Source organism: Nyctereutes procyonoides, unplaced genomic scaffold, assembly GCF_905146905.1.
Source record: "Nyctereutes procyonoides isolate TBG_1078 unplaced genomic scaffold, NYPRO_anot_genome, whole genome shotgun sequence".
NCBI lineage: Eukaryota > Metazoa > Chordata > Mammalia > Carnivora > Canidae > Nyctereutes > Nyctereutes procyonoides.
The window spans coordinates 1,481,814-1,487,813 of NW_026575142.1; the positions used below are offsets into that span (position 1 = coordinate 1,481,814).

Here is a 6,000-nt window from a genome sequence, read left to right on the forward strand (position 1 = left end):
GGAGCCACTCTAGGGCCCCTGGACCTGTGTGTAGCCTGTCAGGTGGTCGGTGGTAGTCGAACAACATCTCCACTTCCATCGCACGGGCCGTCCTGGAAACCTCAGTCTTTCTGCATCTCTAACCAAACTGAGCCATGAGAAGCAGTAATGGATATCTAACTTACATTTATTTACCATGAATTTCACTTTTTGAAATGTTGGCTGGAACGTCTCAAAAAAAAAAAATATATATATATATATATATATATATATTTTTTTTTTTTTCAATCAGGTTCCTTGATTATGCCAACTATCTTGTGTTCTGGATTCTCAAGACCTAAATCTCTAGTCTTGTGATCATAGTCAAGTTACCGAATTTCTCTGTCTCAATATCCTTATCTGTAAAACGGTGGTAGTGAGAAAATGTACCTCTAAGGGATGCCGCAGACCGGAGGACACCTGCAGAGAGTCATGGTGCGATGCAGAACAGATGCCGAAACGCCGTAGCACTGCACCGTCGGTGACGGAGAAGAACCCCCAGCGATGGTACAAACGTTGGCTTAGGATGGCAACACTTGCAATCAAAGAAACGTGTCCCTGATGTCAATCTTTGCAAGTCAAATAGAACTGAATTTAACTCTACTCTACGTGGTTTTTCACGTACATGACTTTGCCCTGCTTACGCTACCTTTTTAAACCTCAGTTCTCTCACCAATTAAAATATAACCGCAATACCTTCAGTTTAAACGACAAATTCAATCATATGCACCTGGGTTTATACCTTAGCTCTGGAACTTCATTTGGTGATTATTGACTTTTCCGTGCTTTTAATTTTTCTCATGTATGTAGACAGAAATAATACTATTAAGGTAATTCTTAGGCTGTTAGGAGGATTAAATTAAATGACTATGTACAGATGTTAATACAGCACCCGGCACACACGAGTGCTCACTGTTTGGTGACTATTACCACCGCCACTAGGGTTGGACTGCTTAACGTTCCAAGTGGATAGATAACACATGTAAGCTTTTAACAGGGTGAATGATAGCACAAGCGTTTATTAGGGGCTTCTGAGAGTGGGATGATGGTAGAACAAGGGGAGGGAGAGGCAATAATGCAGGGGTTTCATTTACGGAAACATTTCCAGATCAAAGTTGGCAATCATCCTACGTTCCGCGGAACTCGGTGGGCATGATTCTCGATCCATATACATGCTGGAAGACATCCTAAGCTTTTATTTTGTGGGGAGAAGCATCACAGGGACTATGTTTGTCCACCTGTGTGTAGATAGGCCGAGGCCTTCTGGTCAGGCACCTGCGCTCCTTAGGCTCCTGCCACTTCACAGGGGATGTTAATCTTACCTCCTGCTCCCCTGCTGGTGGCACCATATGGCCTTGCGCAGACTGGCAGCTCCCGAGAGCCGTGCTCCAAGCACTCGGCAGGGAGTGACCTTGACAGAGTGGACTGATGAAAATTGAGTTAAAACAAATATTATGGGGATCCCTGGGTGGCGCCTGCCTTTGGCTCAGGGCGTGATCCTGGAGACCCGGGATCGAATCCCACGTCGGGCTCCCGGTGCATGGAGCCTGCTTCTCCCTCTGCCTGTGTCTCTGCCTCTCTCTCTCTCTCTCTCTCTCTGTGACTATCATAAATAAATAAAATTTAAAACAAAAACAAAAACAAATATTATGTTCAATTCTTTGGGGGGACATATTGAAATCTCTCTTTAGATAGACTAAAGAGGCCTATTTTTAAAATGTTAGCATAGGATTTTGCTTCAAAACCATCCCCTCAAATCCCTTTCATATACTTTATTATTATTATTATTATTATTATTATTTTAATGAATCAGACTTAGAGTCCTTTGAAACTCATCCCCATATTTACTCCAAATTTATTGTTAGAGATAACATTCAGTACATTGCACATTTTTCTTTTCTTTTTGAGGGTGAACAAGAATTTTCTCTGTGGTCTCTGACCCAAGAATATTTGCATTACTCTGATTCATAATTCATCTTCAATTCATGAACACTGTACAACTTGTGTTTTTAATTTTGCATTTTAAATTTTGGTTGCTAAAAAGTGTTTTTTTGTTGTTGTTGTTGATTTTTGTTTTTTTGCTAAAATGTTTTAAGTCAATTTTTGCTATCCATCCCTGCCACAAATATATAAACTCAGATAACAAGCATTTTGTGTGATGCATTAACATTACTTCTGGCCTTATGTTATCTTTAATAAGCTAACCTTTTCAAAATTCTTTATGAATTTCACACTAACTTAGTCTTAAAAAATAAACCTTTTATTTAAATATGATATATACGAAGAAATATAATCCATAAATGGATAACTTAATGCATCAACACAATGGGAATGTATCTGTGGAATCACCACTCAGAATGAGAAATAAAACATCACCAGCAATACAGATGCCCCACATTCTCCTTTTCAATCCCTATCATCCTCATCGTCACGGTCAACCAGCATCCTGACTTCTAACACCATAGTTAACTAAGGCTATTTTTGAAGGGCATGTGAGTGGACCTATAGATACTGTAATTCAGAATTACATTTCAGAGATTCACCCACACTGTTGTATGTAGCAGTGCATTTACTCTTATTACTAAAAAAAAAAGTTTTTAAATTGTTTTTGGAAAGCTTTCTTTTGATTAATTTTCTTTGCATATATCTTTTCTATAGTTTTATTTTCAATTTATTTGTGTTCTTATAAACAATATATATTTAGGTCAACCTATTTCTTGACACTAATTTTTAATTGGAATGTTTAAATTTCACTTACATTTTAGGTAATTACTAATATAATTAGGTACCTCTGCTATCTTGTTATTTGTTTTCTACTTTCCCCATCTGTTCTTCCTGTATGTCTCTTTTCTTGCCATTTACATATTTTTTTTAATTTAGTATTGTCTTTTCCCTCTCTTTCTAAACTATTTTTACAGCCACATGCACCCTTTAGTCAGTAAGTCTAATATATATTAGTACTTCTATCATGCACAAAGGACATCAAAACTCTTCAACTCCATTTAATACTTTCCCATAGTTCATGCTATTATTTCCCTGTATCTTAGCTCTTTATATATTTTTAACAGCTTATTGCATTGTGTTTTGAATTTACCTTTTAGTTTCATTTTCTTTAACCCTTTCTAAATACATCATCCATAAATACTGTGTTGGAAAATGCCCTTAGTATTTCCTTTAATGTGAGTTCACTGGCAATAATATTTTTAAAATTATCACTTGCCTAAAATGGTCTCTATTTTGCCTTAATTTATGAAGGGTAATTTCTGTTCTATACAGAAGTCTATGGTGGAAGTTATTTTCTTGCCCCATTTGGAGCTATCATTCTATTTTTGCTTTCCACAGTTTAGTGTGAGAAAGAATCTGTCTGTGTTAATGGTTCTCCTTGGAAGCTTATGTTCTCATCCTTCATACTCTCTTTAAGATGGTCTCTATCTTTGGTTTTCAGCAGCTTTACTAGGGAGTAGCTAGGTGTATTTCCAGATGAATTTACAATTCTTGATGTTCATGTCATTTCTTGATATCTATCATCAGTTTGGGAAAACTCTGAACCCTTCATATTTAAATAGTGCTCTGTTCTATCCTCTATCTCCACTATTTCCGGCCCTCAGTTAAATTAAACTGAAGTAATTGTAAACGTTCAACATATATTTATTATACTATAATGTTTACCCATCAATTACTGAAGGCCATGCACTATTCTGTCTTAGTGCACCTTATGTTTAATGACTATATGACCAGAATATAAATTTTGATTCTCACAAACAACATTTACTTGCGTCTGATCCATAGAGTGTGAATGTCACTGAGAAGTCAAAGGAGAACAAAGTTACAGCTTCTAACGTTGAGAGGCTCATCATATAACATGAGACTGTAATTTTTTAATTCTTAGATATGTATTAAGAAAGGTATCCTGAAAGTAATGAGAACCATGAAGATGCAGAAACTAACTGTAACCTAGAAGAAAAAAAAAAAGACTACCTAGAGACAAAAAATATTAGATGTCCTGAAAGAAATATTGGATTTGCCCAACAGATAAGATGGAGTGGGAAAACATGCCAGGCTGAGCAAATTTCCAAAGGAAAAGAGATTTCACAAAGCAGATTGTGTTAGAAAATTGCAAATACACAATGCAAGGACAGAGATTATAAATTTTGTGTATGGGCATGTGTATATATGTGTGTGTAGCAGAGGGTGGTATGTATGCATGCTTACAGAAACTGAATGGGACCCTGAGGCAATTGAGAGATACAAGTAAAATATTTGGCCAGACTATACCATTAAATGCTAAGAGCTTCAGACTATCTTGTAAGTAATGGGAAATCTGAGAAATTTTAAGGCAAAATGTCATAAATTCATGTTTTCAGAAATCTAAATTTTCTATGATGGGATAAAGTGGAAATTTTTCTTAACATCTTACAATGCTCCTTCCCCAAATTTATCGTACAAGCCTGACAATGATGAATACTGCCTTCCACAACTATTTCAGGCAGCTTAATGATATGATTAGTATCTCTGTTTCCGTCCCATTCACATCACCAACCAACACTTCTTGTTCTGTGATCATTGTTCATAGGACCAGTTTCCCTTAAGTCTTGCTCACTCTTCAGAGATAAAATTGTCAGCAAAGAAATAGCAGCATTTATCAGATTTCCCATTTTAAGTGGAACATGGACTGTAGCACTCATCTAGATTGAGGCTCTTATATATAGTATGAGGGCACTGATACAAGGTGTTTTTCAAGCAATGTGTTATTAATGACTGTTATTTAGTATATATTAGTATTCATATATTACTTATTTATGTATGAGTTTGAGAGTTGTATACATAAAATAATTTATAATGACTAAGGGTTATCCCTCTAATCATATCAGTTTAGTCATGTTCATATATGGTTAATCATTGTAGGAGAAAACTAGCAAGCTGGGAATTTTACAATATCTGCAGCCAATTTTATTCAAGTAAGAACTAGATCCCAGAGTAATTCATCATTAGCAGATGAAATGAACACTATTATATTGTTTAACTCACCAAGACCATTCTGTGGGGTTTATTAAAATATGATAGGGTTCCCTAAATCCCTCACTACTCTTACTTTGTTACAGGAGAGTGCTTTCTCTTCTTTGAATTTATTTATTCAATAATTTTAAAATCATTTTACATGCTATAATCTGTTTATTATTATATTTTAACACTCAGAGTTCTCACAACTTGGTCACTGCCGTGTCCACTTGCTACACCTCCATCATTCTTTGAGCACTTCCTTACTTCTGGCATACAAGATTATTTCGAACTCTTTCCCAGCAGCAGGCCCAAAATCAGCAATTTTGCCAAGAAATTTACTTACTTTTAGTTGGTTTAGAAATCAAAGATGGGTTCTGAACGCCAAATACATTCCTTGCTCTGGGAATGTCAGTGATTTGAGACCCTGTAAGAGACATGAGTCAATAAATACATGTATACGTCTGTGTGTGTGTGTGTGTGTGTGTGTGTGTGTGCTCGTGTGTGCACACACAGAGGATACGTTTGATCTTCTTCCCTTTCTGTATCTGTAATTCTCTGAAAGAAGTATGGCTCCTAATACAGATTATGTCGTTCCTTGTTCTCTCAATGTTAGAACGCTCATGGGTTCAGAATTGCTTATTCGTAGCACTGTGAAAATAAACCAACTAACTAGAGTTCAATACTGTTGTATTCCTGTAAATATTTAGCCGAACGATATACATGGTTAAATACTGTTTGACAACCATCATAGTAATAATACTTTCCAGTAAAAATCATCAGTCAGAAATGAAATTTTGATGGGTTTACTGAGATATTTACATAATCTCAAAATATCTCCTGCAAGATACTTAGTATCTACAAAGGGAAAAGTAGTAACTATTAAAGTAGAGAGATCTGGCAAGCGTCGCTTTAACCAAGTGATCAAAATTAAGGCGTCCACGAACGAGAGTTAGACATGTACTTTCTTCTGGGAGCACCAGA

At 36.1% G+C, this 6,000-nt stretch overlaps 1 long non-coding RNA gene across 1 annotated transcript in view; it reads right to left on the reverse strand.

The window, feature by feature from the left end:
• LOC129498727 (uncharacterized) overlaps window positions 1-5,440 on the reverse strand; it is a 75,684-nt gene extending 70,244 nt beyond the window's left edge. Inside the window, exon 1 of the long non-coding RNA XR_008662188.1 lies at window positions 5,363-5,440. This is a non-coding gene — a long non-coding RNA (uncharacterized LOC129498727). The remainder of the gene's footprint in view (window positions 1-5,362) is intronic.
• Window positions 5,441-6,000: the final 560 nt, after the last annotated feature.